Source organism: Bos javanicus, chromosome 17, assembly GCF_032452875.1.
Source record: "Bos javanicus breed banteng chromosome 17, ARS-OSU_banteng_1.0, whole genome shotgun sequence".
Classification (NCBI taxonomy): domain Eukaryota; kingdom Metazoa; phylum Chordata; class Mammalia; order Artiodactyla; family Bovidae; genus Bos; species Bos javanicus.
The window spans coordinates 3,034,595-3,055,760 of NC_083884.1; the positions used below are offsets into that span (position 1 = coordinate 3,034,595).

The 21,166-nt window shown below is 39.0% G+C and overlaps 1 long non-coding RNA gene across 1 annotated transcript; it reads right to left on the minus strand.

Annotated features, from left to right (window-relative positions):
• Positions 1-1,444: 1,444 nt before the first annotated feature.
• LOC133228486 (uncharacterized) lies at positions 1,445-18,129 on the minus strand. Its single transcript, XR_009730215.1, has 3 exons — positions 18,031-18,129; positions 1,818-1,994; positions 1,445-1,660 (listed from the first exon to the last, which is right to left on the minus strand). It is a non-coding gene; the product is annotated as an uncharacterized LOC133228486 (long non-coding RNA).
• Positions 18,130-21,166: the final 3,037 nt, after the last annotated feature.

Sequence of the window (21,166 nt, forward strand, 5' to 3'; positions counted from 1 at the left end):
TGAACCAATCCATTGTTCCATGTCTGGTTCTAACTGTTGTTTCTTGACCTGCATACAGGTAAGGTGGTCTGGTATTCCCATCTCTTTAAGAATTTTCCACAATTTGTGGTGATCCACACAGTCAAATGCATGTATCACATCTTTTTTTATCCATTCATCTGTTGATGGACACTTAATTTGCTATCATATTTTGGCAATTGTAAATAATATTGCTATGAATATTGGGGTGCATATATCCTTTCTAATTAGTGTTTTTTTTTTCAAATATACGCCTTTTGGATATATGTGCTTCCCATATTTTGCACAAGAAGATGTGGGCTGATGATACTAATGCTGATTTTCCAGTGTAAGCCATGTGACTACAATATTACACTACATCCTATACATCTATACATCCTATTCAAGGTTCATTTTATCATTTGTTTGGATTTAATTCTATTATGGATACCAGCATGTTCATTAGAGCTCATGTGAATCTTATTCACAAGCTTGGAAAGGATCATGTAATTGCTTTCCAGGCCCTAACGTCTCCTAAGTGATCATTCTGCCAAAACAGTTCTGATATCTCTCTCTCCTACCCCTTACCCAGCATATAACAGAACAATGTAATGATGATATCCCTCTTATTGCTCTATGTATCTTGAGGATTTCAGCTAAGTTTGCACAGTCCAGTGATCATAAATTGACCAGGACCTGATTAACTATGCAGAACAAGGTGGCAGAAAAGTTCCATTTATTTTGTCCTAACAGAAAGAACCAAGCACAATGATTACAAAAAATTTTCACAAATGTTAAAAATGAATTTTAGCTTTTCAAAAGCATTATGTATGACTGAAAGTGAGATTGTTAGTCACTCAATCATGTCCGACACTTTGCAATCCAATGGACTGTAGCCCACCAGGCTCCTCTGTCCATGGGATACTCGAGGTAAGAATACTGGAGTGGATTTCCATTCCCTCCCCAAGGGGACCTCTCCAAACCAGGGACCAAACCCTGGTCTCTTGCATTATAGGCACACTCTTTACCATCTGAGCCACCTACATGCTTGACTACAATGAGTCAAGCATTTAAAAGTTCACTCAGACTCTTTATACTGAGTATAAACCAAGTAAGCTAAACTCTAAATGGGTGGGGCTCCCAAAGGCGAGATTTGTAATGATAATGAATACCCTGCAGTGGCACCAGAAACAGAGAAGACTTTATCCATCAGACACGATTGTCCTTCCTCCAAGAGCAAGCAGCATTGCAAAAGACACAGGGCAGATGGCCTCCATGGTGGTCCAACTCATGAAAATTCATGAATTAATTAGGTATGTTGTTCTTTATTTTTTGCATACATCATCCCTTGACTTTAACATATTTGTTGAGTATTTAACTGTGTTCTAAGTATTGGCAACTAAGCAACAACAAAAAGTTTTAATAGATAAGGAAACTTAAGCAGACAGATTTTAAAACATATTTAAGCAAAACAACTGACAAAGTAAATCAAAATTTCTTATCTGTGGAACTTTTTCAGAACTTTCTGAAGGCAGGGGCAATTTTTATTCATTTCTGTATGTCTAGTAGGTGGGACGCTTGAGCCAGCATGTAAGAGGCTTTTGGTAAAATATCTGTTGGATAGATCGATGACTCCATCCACTAGAGTATTGTCCTTTACATTCTATTAAAAAAATGAAGGAAAGTTATTAACATGGGATATCCAGAGCCTGAAGAAAGAAATACAACATAGATTAAACCAATTAATTTTAATTTCAAATGTTTTAAATGCAAACATTTCCCAATGATTAGAAGACAGTGTTGTAAAAAAATGTAATTACACATTCATTTTGATGGGTCCTTTCATTTGTCCTCCTTGTACACATATTTTTATAATAATTGTCATAATGGAAAACTGTAGGGAGTCCCATGGCAACAGGGCTTCTGCTTTGTCAAGAAGAGACACACAGTTTCCATCATTTTGTGATTTACTTTACTGATGAAGCAAGGAAGAGACACTACAGGAAGAGATAAAATTGAAAACAAGGAAAACCATTATCTCAGTGAATCATCAATATTTTCTAGGTGGATGCATCCATGGAGTTAATAAATTGGTAGGCAGGTCTGATGTGTCTCCTATTCTGCTCCCTCCCACAGTTTATTCACTGTCTTTCCTATCCTCTCTGCAAACAGGGAGAGCCCAGCCCTAGCAGCTTCCAGAGCCACCCACAACAGGAATGCATCAGTAAGCACCCACAGTATCCTTTGGCTTCTCTCTCTGAGCTCCCTGATTCCCTGCCTGTCTTCTGATCACTGCTCCCCTGCCCATCCCTCTCAGTGCCGTCATCCTCCAAGGTTCCATCACAGTTCTTTGCATCCAGGCACCCTAGCACAGCATCCCCTTGATGCCACAACATCAACACTTCTGCTTTCGCAAATCTGGATTTTCAGCCCCCACTCTCTCAAGGGCCCACAGCTGGCATTCCTGCCTTTGTGCTTGCCTTATTCCAAAAGGGAAATTACATCATAGGTCAAACACAGCAGAAAGGTGAACAAAGGGAAGAAATAAAATAAGGCTTTGGGATCTAGGAGATCACTGATGATGTGCAAGACAGCATTTCTATGAAATGTCAAGAGAAGCCATATTAGGAAGCTATGTATTGTCCACCAGCCAAAAACAACTTCCTTAACTTCTAATCTCTTCATATTTTGATGTTACTCCTGTTATCCAATCTTTAAATTCCTACCCCTCATTAATTCCAAATCTCAGTCACTCTCATGCTTTCCTTCCTATCTTTATTATACTGTTGTTAGCTATGTTTCATCCATTCATGGAGGTTCATGTTTTACCCTCTCTGCTAGTGTTTCAGATTCTTCTGACTTACTGAGTTCAGTGGATCATACTGAACCATTGCACTTTGATATGCATGTGTGCTCAGTCACTCAGTCATGTCTGACTATTTGCAACTCTATGGACTGTAACCCACAAGGCTCCTCTGTCCATGGAATTTCCCAGGCAAGAATACTGGAGTGGGTTGCCATTTCCTTCTCCAGGGGATCTTCCTGACCCAGGGATTAAACTCACATCTCCTGCATTGGCAGGTGGATTCTTTACCACCACACCACCTCGGAAGCTTGCATCTTGATATATCCTAGTCTATTCTCCTTTTCTTGTTAAGTGAACTTAATTCAATTTCATTAGCTGCAGTTCTTAGAATAGACCATATTTGTAGGTAATACTACAATTTGTATTTAATACGTGTGAGAATTAGCTTCTGCCCCACAACCTCTCCACTGAGTAAGACTCAGAATAAATTCTGTCACATAAATATATTTACTATATAAATATTCATTAGCAAGTAGACAAATATTCATATAACCTGTTTGCAAGCTCCATAAATTCTAGTTCTTTATGTTTTTATTGCTTCAATTACCATCATACATTTAATGTCTAATTAAGGCAAAATGATATCTACTTCAGTGGTAGGATTCTGTTTCCATTACAGTTGACATCAGGAAACCAGAATCCTTTGACTCAAATGCTGGACCTAGACAATTAAGGATTAAATTTTGAATGTCATGCTTTCAAGCCTTGCTCTATATCCCACTCATGCAAGAGTAGAAGGATAGTCTTTAGTTTATGGAAACCAATCTACACAATTTGGGTACCTTTAATTTCATCAGTGAGAACTCATTTCTGACACTTAGAATGTTATTAAGCAAAGGATCTGATGTCAATTGATTTTGTTCATTTAACACTTACACAGGACTTACTCTGTGGCATATAGTGCTCTAAAAACTATATCTGTGTTAACTCATTTAATCCTCTTGGCAGTCTACAACATAGTCACTAGTATATTCCCAGTTTACAGGCTCAGAAATTGAAGTGCAGGTAATTTAAATTCCTGAGATATTATAACTGGTAAATAACAGAACCAAGACTCCAATGGGGGCGGTCTGATTCCAGGGTTTAGTCTCCCTAAGTCCTCTGCCCCTCTGGATAATGGAAGCATTTAGAGACGTTAATGTTACTTCTGAGATACAGGCTTCCTGATTAGAAATGCTAGCTGATCTAGTGAATATACTAGAATGACTTGGGTTGTGGCTTAACCTGACTAATAATGACAGCCATTATGACCCACTGTCTATATCAAAGTATTTTAAAGTGAATAACTAACACAACACTAGTTAATTCTATGCTTTGTTAGTATGTTAGTGAAGAAGGCTGGTTTTTACAAAAGCCTACTTATTTAGGTTTGTAGATCTTTTGTCTCCAACTCTACTGCTTATGCCTTGCGCTGGCAACCATTCAAGGTACTTTATTTTATTTTATTTTTTTTTGGAGTGGGGGGAAATGACTGTTTATTGAGCACTTACTGTATTTCAGGCATTTTGGGCACAATAGTTCTATATCTTGGATTTTGCAAGGTTGATATTATTTCAGTTTTGTAGGTGATAAAGGTGAGGCGAAGTAATGCACCCAAAGGCACACAGAGCTGAAATAAAACCCACCTATATTTGGTTTCAGAGTTGATACTAATTCTATTATTCCAGGCTTTGTCTTTATTTTTATTTATTTATTTATTTTTTAATTTTATTTTTAAACTTTACAATATTGTATTAATTTTGCCAAATATCGAAATGAATCCGCCACAGGTATACCCGCGTTCCCCATCCTGAACCCTCCACCCTCCTCCCTCCCCTACCCTCCCTCTGGGTCGTCCCAATGCACCAGCCCCAAGGATCCAGTACCGTGCATCGACCCTGGACTGGCGACTTTAGAATGTGTAGAATTATACAATCTATATATAAAGGGCCTTGGAGCTCAACTAGTTTAACTACCCTTCTGAACTTTTTAATTCTCTGTTTATATCATCCTGTCAGATGATTGTGGAGCTTTTGTTTGAATAATGCCTTTGGAGGACACTCGCTCTCTTGGGGCAGCCATCTAACTGGTAGACATTTCTGCCTATAAGAAGATTCTTTATGTTAAGCAAGATTTGTTTTTTCCCAAACCTCCAATAAAGTGACCACGTTTCTATGTGGCCCTTAAGGGATAGAACTTATGAAAACAAGACATGCTCCCTCACAAAATAATAACAAAAATACAATGTTTCCTGAGGTTGCACACTGCCCTCATGAAGGATGCTGTCACATGAGAAGGGTCCATTGTGACGCAGCAAGTCCACAAATGCAGGACTCAGAGGAGAGAGTTCGATGAGGACTGGTGTTGTCAAGGAGGGTTTGGCAGACACGACAGCAGAATGGCCAGGTTCACAGCAAGCAAGCAATATGTTTTGTTGATGGATGAATTGAGCTGGTATTAGGCAATCTGGTATCTAAGCATGGTTCCTTTTATCATGATTCCTGATTCCTGCTTTTGATTGATCATGACTCAAGACCAGCTGTGGAAATACACCAAAGGTGGCTAATTGCTAATTTCTTGCAGTTTGAGGCAGAAACACAAATCAGCAACCCTTGCAAGATTGTTTCACACTTCTGAATCCGCCCCCAGAGAGCTGCTGATTTTGAACTGCAAGTTGCTGATTGCTAAGTGATCCATATGGAACAAGGCTGTTATTCAATCCTGAGCAAAGTATGGATAAAAAGTTACAGGTTTGTCCAAGTTAGAAAACCTGATGCTACAAGCCAACTCATTGGAAAAGACCCTGATGCTGGGAAAGACTGAAGGCATGTGGAGAAGGGGTAGACAGAGGATGAGATGGTTGGATGGCATCACTGACTCAATGGACATGAGTTTGAGCAAGCTTTGGGAATTGGTGATGAACAGGGAAGCCTGGCATGCTGCAGTCCATGGGGTCCCAAAGAATCAGACATGACTGAGTGACTGAATAACCACAGAAAACCTCAGTCTTCATATTGATAGTAAGAATAATGGAACGAATATTACTAACAAGAACGCTTGAGCAGTACTTCACAACTGTAAATATTCAGTACTTTTAACTCAGATTCATACAGAATTCTTCGTATGAATAAAAAATCTCATAGAAGTCATGATGCTTCTAAAATGGATGCTTGGGGCTAGTGCACTGGGACGACCCAGAGGGATGGTATGGGGAGGGAGGAGGGAGAAGGGTTCAGGATGGGGAACACATGTATACCTGTGGTGGATTCATTTTGATATTTGGCAAAACTAATACAATTATGTAACGTTTAAAAATAAAATAAAATTTAAAACAAAAACAAAAAATAAAATAAAATCAAACATACGGTATATACTAGACATGATATGAGAGGTCAAATATTCAGACATTCAATTTAAACAGTAAATCTAGAACCAATAATGAACAGATGTTGACATGTATGCACTTAAGATTTATGCATTTTACTATGTAAAAATTGCATTACAATAAAAATATGCTTTAGTGAGAGTCATAAAGCGGTGATTGAACCAGTAAAGTAGTAAAGATGAGTAATAAATGGAAAAAGACATTAATCTATGAGCACCTCCTATGAGCTCTACCCCTTGGTCATCCAGTTCTGTACATCATCTTATTTATTATCCACCCCAGATTCAGGGAGCTGCATTTACAGATAATATAAGTCCTAGAGAGGAAATCTGACTTTCTGGGATATCTAAGAAAACAGTCCAAGTGTGGATAACCCCAAAATCCATGTTCTGTGCTATTACTTTTTTCCCCAAATTATGCTAGGGATACTACTGGCAGTGCATGAGATGACTTCTGGTGCACATCTTCTAAGTGCCATGTGTCAGTTTAATGTAATTTGGGAGAATAAAGCATTTAAAAGCATTATACAAATGCCTTTAAAAATAAATTTAGGTTTTTAAAAGTGGCTCAATTTTAAGAAAAATATGAAATATTACAAATAACAATATAATTGGCCTGCAGATGTGTTGCCTGGAGAATCCCAGGGATGGGGGAGCCTGGTGGGCTGCCATCTGTGGGGTTGCACAGAGTCGGACATGACTGAAGTGACACAGCAGCAGCAGCAGCAGCAGATGTGTTACCACACGATGTCATGGCAAAAATAATAACAGTAACATGGAATGACTAAAACTTGAGAAAACTAGAGTTATATCATGTTGCATCCCCACAGGCAGCAATTAACTTGGCTAACAGCTTAACCTGAACCCTGAACTGTTCTCCACAATACATTCCACACACACTAAAGAAAATAATTCCAGAAGAGCTTAAATCAGAAGAACAGAAATGAAACTTTAAGAGGTTTTTGTTCATAAATATACTCTACATAAATTTATATATATTCTCTCTGTTGCCTGTCTCCTCTTAGTTCCCATTTGTTTCATGCTGGGTCATTTGATTTTCCCTAATAAACAGTGTGGCCTTTGAGGAACCAGCAAATTTGGAGCATAGGAAAAGAGAAAACCTATTCCACAGGCTATCCAGAAAAAGTTAATGATTAGAAATACAATATTAATATTTTTATTGCTGCAACCAAGTCAAAAATAGTAAACAGACCAGAGTCCAATGACCCTCCTTCAAAATATTAAAGAGAGTTTGATGAGAAAAGAGCAAAAAGCTATTCCAAGGGTATTGGAGAGCCCAGGGTACTAAATTATTCACTTATTTAACATATATTAGTTGATAAATTATTGTGGCCAACGACTTTCTTATTTGGTGAGGATATAATGTTGGAGGAAAAAAATCCCTGGTGCTTCTTGTAGTGTGTTGGCAAACATTTAAAACCACCAGCTTTCGAGGAAGGGGGGGACATCCCTAGTCCATATCATTTGCCAGTTTCTACGGTGTAAATATGTGAACCCTAGCTAACTTCAAGCTATCAATGTGCTGCCTCTGATAGTGGAGTTGGAAAAAGCCCATGACTGGTTCTTAGAGTTGATTCCAGCATACCACTGAGTCCTTCTGTATTGGCACTGAGAGAGGAAGAGAAATAAAAAATCACAGAAATAAATTTAAATTTCAGCTCTGATAAATCACCTTCAGAAGAGCTACATAGAAAGCCAAGAATACCTATCACTGAGGAATTGGACCTAGTCATGGAAGTTGTGGAAGGTTTCTCTAAGCCAGTGAAACTTGAGTTGAACTATGAAAGATGGGAAGAAGTTAACTTATTAAAAAAGAGAGGAAGGAGGATTTCCAAGCATAAGTAGCAGCACGAATATAAACTGTATGGTAGGGGAGAGCCAGAAGTGAAAACAAGGATAGAAAGAAAGCCAGAATGATTGGAGTGTAGAAAGCAAGGGTGAGAAGGACAGAAAAGAAGACTGGAGAGGACGCGAGGGCTTGAGATTGCAAGGTTTTATTCATCATGCCAGGAAATGCTTTATTCTAAAAGGAATGGTAAGGCAATGAAGTTTGCTTTGTTTGTCTTTGCTTTTATTTTAGTGTGTGTAGGAAAGATTATAAAATAATAGGAATTAAATTTTCAACATACCATTCCATCTGTAATAGAGAATAGATCAGAGGGTGGTCACTGGGGATGTAGGTAAAGCACTAAAAAGCCACCGGAGAAGCCCAGAATAGAGATCCACGGGGCTCAGTTTAGGGTGGTGTTGGTAGAGACAGAGAAAATCAGAGTTTGAGAGATATTTCAGACATGAAATCAAGAAGGCTTGATGAAGGATTGGATACAGAATGTAAAAGCATGAGAAGTGTCAAGAATAACTTCCGAGAAGATATACAAAAATGCCCACTGATTTATACTAAAAGATATGAGCATTAGAAGGTGCTCACATTATTATCAGAAAAAATGAAAATTAAAATCACAAATTATATTCAAAATCACTAAGAATAGCTACTAAAATAAAAAAGACTTACAATACTGAAAGTTGGTACAGATGTGAAACAACTGGAATTCTCATACACTGCTAGTGGAAATGTAAACAGGTACAGCCACTTGGATAGCAATTTCCTAGTTTTTTAAAAAGTTGAATATAAACCTACTGTGACCTAGCAGTTATACTCTGTGCATTAAGGGACTGATCCTGCCCAAAAATTGTTTCATTCTTTCCTCCCGACTCTGGATGATAATCTTTTGTCTTTGGAATATCTTGTCTTTGCCTTGAGCCACACCAGATAGTGATTTAAGTGTGGGCCTTGGGATGGGCCTCGTGATTTGTGAGGGTCACACAGCTTAGCCTCTGGAGGGGCTGGAAACCAAAGTCACCACGTGAGCAGTCAGCTTTGTCTGCACGGCCAACCACTAATATAAAACCTTACGCCAAGAATCAGGTCAGCTTCTCTGGTTGAAAATACCTTGCATGTATTATCATACATCAGTGTCTAAGCACTGCTGTTTGATTCCACTGAGAAGCAAACAACTGGAAGCTCACACCTGGTCTCTCCTAGACTCTACTCTATGAGGCTTTTCTCATTGCTAATTTTAATCTCTAAACCACAATAAACTCTAACCATATGCATAATAGTTTTCTGAGTCCTATGCATCCTTCTAGTGAATTATTGAACTTGAGGGTGGTCTCAGGGACACACAACCCCACACGTTGTTAGGTACTTACCCGAGAGAAATAAAAATATATCCCTTCCAAAAGACTGCATAGGAATGTCCACAGAAGTCTTACTTATAATAACCCCAAACTGGAAACAATCTCAATACCTATCATAAGGAGTGGATAAACAAATTATGATATATTCATGCAATGGAATACTGCTCAGATTTAAACATGAACAAATTGCTGATATATATAGCAACAGGCACTGCAATGTGTTAAGCAAAAAAATATGCTAAGAGAAAGAAGTCAGACCCAAAAGAGTGCATACTGTATGGTTTAACTTAAATGAAATTAAAAAACATAGGCAGAATGAATCTATGGTGTCAGAAGTCAGAAAATTGTTGGTTCTGAGGAGTGGGTTGACTGGAAAAGAGCACAACGGACATTGTCTAAGTGATGGAAATGTTCTCTGTCTTGTTTGGGCAATTGTTATATGGGTAAATAATTGTCAAAGCTCACTGAACTGAACATGTAATGGTTGAGTATTCTATAAAAGGTTAGTTATACCTTAACTTAAATTGTAAAAATAAACCATAAGAAAGAATGAGAGCTGGCTTTCTGATTTGAGTAACTTGGTGAAGATTGGTGACAGTCACTCTGATGGGAAACAATGGCAGCAATAAGCAGGTTTATAGAGGAGTATGATTGCTATTCATTGATTTACCAACACTTACTCAGTGTCAAGTATAAGCCAGGGTCATTTTTAGACTCTCAGAAGTCAATAAAATTTCTTGTCAAGATAACTGCAATAAAATAGAGTAAGTAATTGGAAGAGGAATTATTTTTCAACACAGCAACAGGATATATTGGGTAGAGCCACAAGAAAATCCAGGGAAGCGTGACATTGGGGTGTCTTTGAAATATACAAAGTTGATTTTATGTGTGCATTTGGCTTAAAGTTCAGAGGAGATATCATGGTAAGACAGGCATTTATAAACATTTATCATTTTCTCAGTATGGTCTGAGAGCTGTGATAATATGAACTGAAGATACAGAGATAAACATAAAAACTCCAAGCTTAGGGGCCTAAAACAACAGGAGATTCAAAAAGTCAACCTGAAGACAAATGTTAAGGACTGTGGTGTGTGCTAAGTGCTAGGCCAAACCAGAATGGGCATCTATGCCATCCCAGAAGTAAGCAGTCTTCTGGAAGTGAAATCTACACATGGGTTTTAAAGCCTAATTAAAAACTGTCATGTCAGGGAAAGAAGAAAGGACATTTCATCAGTTGTTCTTCCTCCAAGAGTAAAGCTTTGCTCTAATGGCTTGGTATACATCAGTGATCAAAACCAATAGAAGTCCAAATCCATGCATTTGTTGAATTTATAGGATGGTGACATTTCAGTAAAGGCAGTGTGAACACATGAGGACTGTTAAACACCCAATAGCACAGGTGGGTGAACAGATAGATTGTGGCAGAAATGTCTTGGAAAGAAAGAAAAGAGGGGGAAACGTGACAATATCACCACATGTTGCAAAAAGTTTCAGGTAGAACTAGAATTCTACCTTGGCTACTGCCAAGACTGACAATAGAAAGTTACTGCCAGGGCTCTGAGAGCCAGAGAGCTCCTGACTGCTCTGGACCCAGGACAGGAGCCTGGAGCAGAAACCCTGAGTGGAAGATGCTTTGAAACCCAAAGCTGCTGAAGAGATCACAGTCTAAACCACAGGCAGGTCTAGAGGTGAAGGCTAGGTATTTGTGCCTACAGACTGCCGCTGGCAGAGGGGAAGGTGCCGCCTTCCTAGTTTCTCACATGGTGACACTGTGCCTGCCACTTCTCTACAAATGAGCCACTGCTGATTGCTCAGCTCATGATGGCCTGTCCATCTTTGCTTATCTGGCTACCCTCCCCTTCAACATCTTAGCTCAGATATTATTTCCTCTGGAAATTTTCCCTAACTCCTTTTTTTTGCTGAGAGTCCACCTGAAACTCCCACTGTGCCTTGTGGCAGGATCTGTGTGCACCTGGGTTCCATGCCAAGAAGTGCACACCCCACATCCAGACTTCCCAGGGCTCTTATATTCCTGCCTGTGAAGGCCTCCTCAGGGCCAAGTGGAAATGTTTACCCAGAGCCGTCCACCCCTTCTGAAGCTTGCTTTAGGTTCCCTGGACACAGAATTCTCTGTATAAATGGTCCAGACCCCACTTTCAAGGCCTTGGGGTTTGTATGCACCCTTAGGCTCACAGGTGGCCAAAGTCCAGCTGTTTGTGTCCACATGGATGCACTCTGCACATCTGGGCTGGGAGTGTATTTGCAAGCCCCCCACAGTATGCAATAGCCAGGAATGGGGCTAGAAGGGGTTGGGCTGCAGGTCAAGGACTGGCTTTCCTTCAATTCCATGTTTCTGTGTAGAACTCCAAGGAGCCATATTTCTAGGTTCAAACTTGGTCATACAGGTGTATGTATCAAGGGATGAGGATAGCACATATCTAATTTGGCAATGGTCTGTTAGTTAGATTTACAAATTTCCAATCTTTAGATGTGTGGAACATGTGTTTCATTCTTGCCCCAGGCCCCGCAAGCGTTATGGGTGGACCTGTCGTGGATGTATATACCAGAGTGCAGACTAACATCTACTGAACCGTTTTTGCTCACAAGTTTGTCTCTCCCAACTAGGAAGTGAGCTTCTAAAGGCTTTAGCTCTGTGCCCAATGAATAAGAGATGCCCCACAAATATTTATTAAGCTGAACAAAACTGAGAAGATGAAGCTCAAGAACCAGTCAGGGTGACTGAGTCATCTTCTGGAAGAAAAAAGAAGACAATTATAGGACTCGGCAGATCTAGAACTGGCTGTCCTCTGCCAGAGATTCTCTCAGGAATATTTCACTGTTAGTAAACAATGGGTAATAAGCGTTAACAAGAAATAAGCCCGAAAGGCAGACAGAATACATAAATGGATTTATTTTCATCATCTAACATTTTGGTATGAAAAAGGTATGGTAAGTCATATTGAAACAATCTTACAGCAACTGTATGAAACCTGCCAGTTAAACATTTTTACCTGAGAAATTAACAAGTGAAACAAACTCACAAATAAAACACATTAACAAATGAAAGAATCCGATAATCAACTTTCTATAGAGGCATCATAAATTTGAGACATATCCCTCTGCTAAATTTCTCTCTCCAATACCTTTCGACCAATATACATCTCCACCTCTCACCAGCTTTCTCCTTATGTGAACATCAAAGAGCCACAGACAGTGGGAAACAACAGTAGACCAAAGGGAGGCACAGCGACATCCCACTCTCTGCTCTTCATGTCCACTCGCGTCCACGCAACGCTGGGCCTAGCAGCAAGAGGGAAGTAAGTGGGGAAGGTGTCCATACATTTGTGTTAGAGTACTCCAGAAAGCAGAACCAATAACATATATATATGTTAACATATATATATATATATATATATACACACACACACATATATAATGTGTGTTAGTTGCTCAGTTGTGTTCAATTCTGTGACCCCATGAGCTGTAGCTTATCAGGCTCCTCTGTTCATGGAATTCTCCAGATAAGAATACAGGAGTGAGTATCTATTCTCTTCTCCAGGGGATATTCCCAAACCAGGGGTTGAACCTGGGTTTCCTGCATTGCAGGCAGATTCTTTACCATCTGAGTGAGCCACCAGGGAAGCCATATAAATATATGTGGTATGGAATGTGTATGCTCAGTTGTGTCCAATTCTTTGCAACCCCATAGACTGTAGTCTGCCAGGCTGCTCTGTCCATGGAATTTTCCAGGCAAGAATACTGGCATGGGTTGCCATTTCCTACTCCAAGGGCTCTTCCCAACCCAGTGATCAACCTGGATCTCCTGCATTGGTGGGTGAATTCTTTACCACTGTGCCACTTGGGAAGTCCATATTTGTGTGTATATATATATATATATATATATATATATATATACACACATAAAATGGAGAAGGCAATGGCACCCCACTCCAGTACTCTTGTCTGGAGAATCCTATGAATGGAGGAGCCTGGTAGGCTGCAGTCCATGGGGTCGCTAAGAGTCAGACACAACTGAGCAACTTCACTTTCATTTTTCACTTTCATGCACTGGAGAAGGAAATGGCAACCCACTCCAGTGTTCTTGCCTGGAGAATCCCAGGGACAGGGGAGCCTGGTGGGCTGCCGTCTATGGGGCCGCACAGAGTCGGACACGACCAAAGTGACTTAGCAGCAGCAGCATATATATAAATTAGATTGATATTGCTAATGATATTGATATTTCTATAGATAAATGTGTATGTATGGAGCGATTTATTATAAGAAATTGGCTCACTTGATTGCAGTGGATGACAAGTGCTGGGTCTGCAGGGTGAGTGGGCAGTTGGAGACCCAGGAGAGCTAATGGCATAGCTCCATTCTGAAGGCTGGCAGGCTCAATACCCAGGAAGAACCATTGCTTCAGTTTTAACCCAAATGTGAAAAAGCTGGTGTCCCAGTTCAAAAACAGGAGCAAGGAATTCTCCCTTGGGTGCAGATCAGCATTTTTTGTTCTGTTCAGGACTTCAGCTGATTCAATGAGCTCTACCCACATTAGGGAGGGCAATTTGCTTCACTTAGTCTACCAAAGTCAATGTCAATTCCAACACTCACATCCAGAATAATGTTTGACCAGATATGCAGGCAACCTGTAGCCCAGTCAGGTTGACACATAAAATTAACCATTATGGTATTCAACCAGGAAAATTTGTGATAAAGAAATTATGGCTGGTAATCAGTATTTTAGTCATCCCTGGCTTATTGACCTGATGAACTTTTTTCTCAGCTCCTTTAGCTTATAAAAACTAGCAAACTTGAGTCACTTTCACCTACTAAGATTTACATTCGTGTCCACTATAAAATTCTTAGCTTTTTCAGTACAGAAGAAATAAATGCTATTGAAATGAATTTCATCTGTAAGAAAATACAGGAGTGTATGTCCCTTTTAGAAATAAAATATCTGCAAACAACTTTTGGTTATTCTTCAAGTTAACCATGCCAAAGAATGACGGTGTGCATGTGCGCAAAGTCACTTCAGTCATGTCTGACTCTTCGCAACTCTATGGACTGTAACCTGCCAGGCTCCTCAGTCCGTGTGATTCTACAGGCAAGAATACTGAAATGGGTTGCCATGCCTTCTTCCACGGGATCTTCCTGATCCAGGGATGAACTCATATCTCTTATGTCTCCTGTATTGGCTGGTGGATTCTTTACCATTAGAGCCCCCTGGGAAGCCCAAATGTTGACCAGGTGAAGAATTGAAGGCATACATCCAAAGGCTTGTAAATGAGTGTTCACATCAGCATTATTTAAAACATCCAAAAGGTAAGAAAATTCAATTGTTCATCAACTGATTAATGGATAAACCAAATGTAATATATTCACACAATGGAATATTACTGTTGGAATATTATTGTATCTATCCTGTTTCCCTTCTGTAGAGGGGGAATGTATTTGAAAACTTTTAAATATAGAAATGATTGTGGGAGGAAAAAAAGATCCAGAACATAAATCTCCCACCTAAATCCCAAGAAAATACTTCTAGGAATGTTAATAAATGCATAGAGAGTAGTATAGGGGGGTAAAATTTGTTTTGTTTAATATGCTCACTCTTAAAGGAGACTCAAAGTCTAACAATACTCAAATATACGGGGGTCACACTGACATGAAGTCATTTTTAAAACTAAAGAAAAAAGCTGGTTTGCATGGAAAATGTTGCATATAGTGCTGAGAACTCCATGCCTCTTGAGTCACTTCTCCCAGGAGGCAGTAATGGGTGGAAAACTTGTCTACCACCACCGCAAGGGCAGTGACCATGCTCCAAGGATAATAAGCAGCACTGAGCACATCATCAGAAAGTGTCCTTTCCAGAATTTCAGTCTAATTCCTCAGGTAGAGCTATTGAACTGCGTGTGTAACACCTCTCCATCTGAACTAAAATACCTAATCCGTGGAGACTTGCACATTATCCTCAGTTGTGGCCAGAACAGTGATGGAGACTGAAAACACAGCATTTTTATCTGATCAGGAACAGGTGGTACCAGGCCATTAGTAGAAGCAAAAGGAATATACATACTTTTAAGTTTCTTTTACCTGTTAGTGCTTTGAAATATCCCACTTTATTCTGAAAACAAAAATCCGTAAGTTTTCACTGAAGACACATGTCCTTTATTGCCCTCTCTAATAGAGAGGAGTGTGTGAAAGGTTTATGCTACTGCATACTTCTACCATATTTGTACCTGGATCTTTGCTTTAATAACTCAATTAATGCTGCAAAAATAAAGACACACATGTTACATGTGATTTCTTGCTTTATGGGCATTTATCCATTCATTTTTATTGCAAAACAATAAAAGCACACCCCTCTGAGAGAAACCCGATGAGTGCAATAGCCCCTTTTGTGCCAATAACTATCTCTGTGACCTTGAGAGTCTCACTTACCCTCTGCAAGTTTCAACTTCCTGGAGGGAGGAGGGAGGAGGGTTCAGGATGGGGAACACATGTATACCTGTGGTGGATTCATTTTGATATTTGGCAAAACTAATACAATTATGTAAGGTTTAAAAATAAAATAAAATTAATTAAAAAAAAAAAAAGAAATTTTAGTACTACAATTAAACTGACCAATGAAGATCCAAAGTGAGTCTTGATAATGGCCTCATTAGCACCATAGTATAAGCCAGAGGTTAGGAAACATCCTGCTGGCCAAGCCAATTTTTGTAAATAAAGTTTTATTGGTATACAGTGGCCCTCACTTAGCTACGCAGTGCCTATAGCTGCTTTTCCACCACTACAGTGGAGCTGATTTGTTGTCACCAGGCCCACAAGTCAAAAATATTTCCTAAAAAAAAAAAAAAAAGTTTCAACTTCTTTTACCATAAATTAGGGGGCATTAACTAGATGCTCTCTAGGTCCTTTTGACATTCACACTCCTATGACTTTAATTCTGTATTTTGTCTCAGTGGATGCCTGCACTGGTTCAAGCCATGTGGCCTGTGTTCTGCAGGAGAGATATGTTTTTGTGCTGTTTCTCAGCCCTGGTGTCTTTGTTTTGCTGTGTCCCTTTCAGAGTGAATAGCTGCTATGAGACAGTTATAATAATTAGCCAATCCAAAACTCAGGTTTATAAGTCTCTTCATTTGAAGATCTTTCTCTCTCTCTCTCTCTTTTTTTTTTTTTTTTTTTTTGATTACTTAGCAGCTTAGAGCCTTATGCGTTCTCCAAAATGAAGGCCTCAGAGTTGGCTTTTGAAAAAGGGAAATGAGGGGTTGATCCTGCCATTTGGCTTGGGATGGGGTTGACTCTATGGAGGTGGCTAAAATTTTAATGGAGCAACGTGGAGACTTGTATGTGAATCTGAAGTCCCAAGAACCCAAATCTCTTGAATTACCAACAAAGACTCCCTTTCCACCTCTAAGTTTTCATGCAAGTCTGAACTCTATAGGTAAAACTGTCTGTTCAACGACTTTACTTAGGGATCACTTAGAGGCTCAAATTCAGCATTTCTAAAATTCAGCTTATTTTCCTTCTCCACACCAAATTAGCTTTTCTATCCTCGACTTGAAGCTTTGCACATACTTCCCCTCTCCAGCCCTTCAGTGCTCTATCATTTCCACTGCATTGCCCATCACATCACCTGGACTATCACGCTAATAGTTCTACCCCCAAAGTTCTTCTCTTCTTTCATCCTGCTGCCATGATCATCTTCCCAAAACAAAAGTTCAACCATGCTACTCACTTTCCACCATCCCTTTTAAGTTACCAACATTCACACTCCTTTCTACAGCCATCAAGTCCCTCCACTACCTGGCCTCAGTCCACTCTTGAAACAGCCCACCTTCATCACAAATACCTGAGGCTGTAGCTCTTCTCACCTGGAATTTCCCCCATCCTCTATCTCTGTGGGAACAAATTACAAATTGTCTTTCCTGTTAAATCTCTGATTCTTTCTCCTTCCCACACTAAAAATGAGATCCCTTTCTCTGAAATCTCATGGAACTTTTCCATACACATTTTGTGATGGGTACCATTTGTTCCCTTGAATTACTGTTATTGCTGTTGTATTTTATCCTCAAATCCAGATAAAGGCTGACTTTTGCTGTTTCCCCCTGTTCTCTGACCTACAACTTCCCTGTGGGAAAATCACTACCAGAAAGGAACTCAACATCATGAGCATACAACTGATCAGAGCATTGATTAAGTTTCTTTAGTATACCAACTGAATTCTAAATATGAGGACAATTAATAATACTGTACATTTATAAAATAAAATGAAAACCAAAACATTGCTTGCTAAAACTGGGAAGGACTTGTCAATTTTTAAAATTGATAATAAATGTCTCACCACTGAATTTTATTTTCTTTGATTGAGGTTAAGGGGACCTGTTTCATAAATGTAACTCTGGTCTACAGAATCTGCAGCACAATTGAATGTCAAAGTTATTAGATGTTATGTTACCTACTTCTGTTCCCTTAAATTAAGTAGAATATTCTTAAAAGCATTTAAACCAATGTTTCCAACATCATTGCTGTTTGTTTAGTCACTAGGTTCTGTCCGACTCTTTGCAACCCCATGGACTATAGCCTACCAGGCTCCTCTGTCCTTGGGATTTCCAAGGCAAGAATACCGGAGTGGGTTGCCTTTCCTTCTCCATTTCGACACCATTAGATTTGTGTAGATTTCATTTGATGACATACAGCCCTTTGTTTCCCTTGGTATCCATGGGAGATTAGTTCCAGAACCCCTACAGATATTAGAATCCACAGATTCTCAAATCCCTTGTATAAAATGGCATTGGTTTGCAGGTAACTTAAGCACATCCTGTGGTATAGTTTAAAATCATCTCTAGATTACTTATAATACCTAACACAATGTAAATGCTGTGTAAACCATTATAAAGACAAAATAAATGCAATGTAACTAATTTCTGGCATGTAGCAAATTCAAGTTTTGCTTTGGGGAAATTTCTGGATTTTTTCCCTGAATATTTTCTATCTAAAATTAGTTGAATCAGTGGATGCAGAACCAGCAGATACAGAAGGCTGACTAACAGCAGATCAGCAAAATACAACTCTGCCAGAAAAAAAATCTTTAAGCTATTTTCCACCCTAATCACCTAATTTTGTAGATGAATAATCCAGAGTGATTTCTTAATATTTAATTATAAAACATACAGAAAAGGAAAATAAGCCATTTAAAATATCCTTTCTTCTTCCTATATTTTCTTCTGTCATATATTTTAAAATGTTTCTCATATATTATAAGGTTATCTAAAAATAAAATTAAAGTGCATAATTTGATTAATGAACACAGTGCAATAATGATGAAATGCTCTGTTTCATCATTATGAAATGTTATGAAATGTTTCATCATTACATGAATTACCCCAGAACAAATACATTTTTTCCTATTTTTAATATGCTGAGATTATCCAATAAATGTTTACTGAGAATCCCACTGTATGCCCTATTCTATTCTAGATGCCAGGGTATGGTAGAGAAGAGTCCACAGAAAATCACAGGTCCTATTAATCTCATTCTACTCAAGGGAAACAAAATAAGCAAGTAAATGAATAAAGAGAATAGTTTCATGGTAACCAACACCACAGAGAACATTAAGAAGGGAGATGGAAGGGAGAGTGATTGACTAGGGAATATCAAAAGGAAAAGTCTTTGATCAGTTTAAACCTGGAGGTTTCAAGGACATGGAAGGAGGTCAGTGCAGCTGGTACAGAAAGGGTGAGTGGGAATTAAGGAGATAGAGTTTGAGGAGCATGAAGAGACAAGGTTATACATGGTCCTATGTTGGTCAAGTTAATAAATTCTGCCTTATTCTAATACCAGGGACCACTAGACATTTTAAACAGATTATATGTAGTCTACATACTCTTTTAAAAGAGCATGTTGAAGGTTGTAAGGATAGAGAATCAGTTCAGTTCAGTCACTCAGTCATGTCTGACTCATTGCGACCCCATGAACTGCAGCACGCCAGGCCTCCCTGTCCATCACCAACTCCTGGAGTCCACCCAAACCCATGTCCATTGAGTCGGTGATGCATCCAATCATCTCATGCTCTGTTGTCCCCTTCTCCTCCTGCCCTCAATCTTTCCCAGCATCAGGGTCTTTTCAAATGAGTTAGCTCTCCGCATCAGGTTGGCTCTCCTTGCAGTCCAAGGGTCTCTCAAGAGTCTTCTCCAACACCACAGTTTAAAAGCATCAATTCTTCAGCACTCAGCTTTCTTTATAGTCCAACTCTCATATCCATACATGACTAATGGAAAAACGTAGCTTTGATTGGACAGAGCTTTGTTGGCAAAGTAACATCTCTGCTTTTTAATATGCTGTCTAGGTTTGTCATAACTTTTCTTCCAAGGAGCAAGTGTCTTTTAATTTCATAGTTGCAGTCACCATCTGCAGTGATTTGGGAGCCCCCCCCCCCAAAATAGTGTGTCACTGTTTCCACTGTTTCCCCATCTATTTGCCATGAAGTAATAGGACCAGATGCCATGATCTTAGTTTTGTGAATGCTGAGTTTTAAACCAACTTTTTCACTCTCCTCTTTCATTTTCATCAAAAAGTTCTTTAGTTCTTCACTTTCTGCCATAAGGAGAAAGAATAGATTGAGGGAAAAGTAAGAATAGAAGCAATTAGAAAGCTGTACTCAAATGCTGGCTTGGATTTGGATAGAACTCATGGGCATGATGAGGAATGATCAGATTTGGAATATTTATGTTTCTCTGTGTGTGGGATACATGTAGGGGGTTTTGACCTAACAACAGTGAATGGTGGTGTCATTTACTAAGAAGAAGCAAATATGAGGATGAGGAAAAATCAAGAATTTCACTCCTAATATTCTAAGTTTTAGTGAGCTATTAAATAACCAAGTGAAGATATAGAATAAGTATGTGATAAATGATCCTGGCACCCAGAGATTATACAATTTGCAGCTCATCCAAAAATTTTTACTATTTTCTTACAGATATTTGGCAAATATTTTTCATTGTTTTCATATCTTCCCCAAAGCCACTAATGGAACTTCTTTAGAGATAAATACACAACTAATTTCTTCCTCACACTTACTTCCTCACATAAATGCCCCAGGCTAAAATTGAGAAGAAAAATGTTAATTTTTTTAGGTTCCTGAAATGAAGTTTCACTCATCATTAGTATCAGTGAATACCCAGACTCTATTAATTTACCTTAATGTACTCCTTCATGACTTTTATAGTACTTCTCTCTTTCTTCAGAAAAGTATTAAAGAAGGTCTGAATATAATTTATATAATAAACGTCAAAATACAGTTAGTCTTGCATCACCAGCACTTATTATAGGACTTAAATGTATTGAAAATTGGACAAATGTTGATTGAATCAATGATATATTTATATTTGCATGTATTTTGAAATTAATTTTCATTACCATCAAGTTTAACAATTTTTCAAGGATCTTAAGCCTTTTCTTGATAGCTTAGTTGGTAAAGAACCTGCCTGCAATGCAAGAGACCCTGGTTCGATTCCTGGGTCAGGAAGATCCACTGGAAAATGGATAGGCTACCCATTCCAGTATTCTTGGGCTTCCCTTGTGACTCAGCTGGTTAAGAATCCACCTGCAATGCGGGATACCTGGGTTTAATCCCTGGGTTGGGAAGATCTCCTGGAGAAGGGAAAGGCTACCCACTCCAGTATTCTGGCCTGGAGAAATCCATGGACTGTATAGTTTAATCCA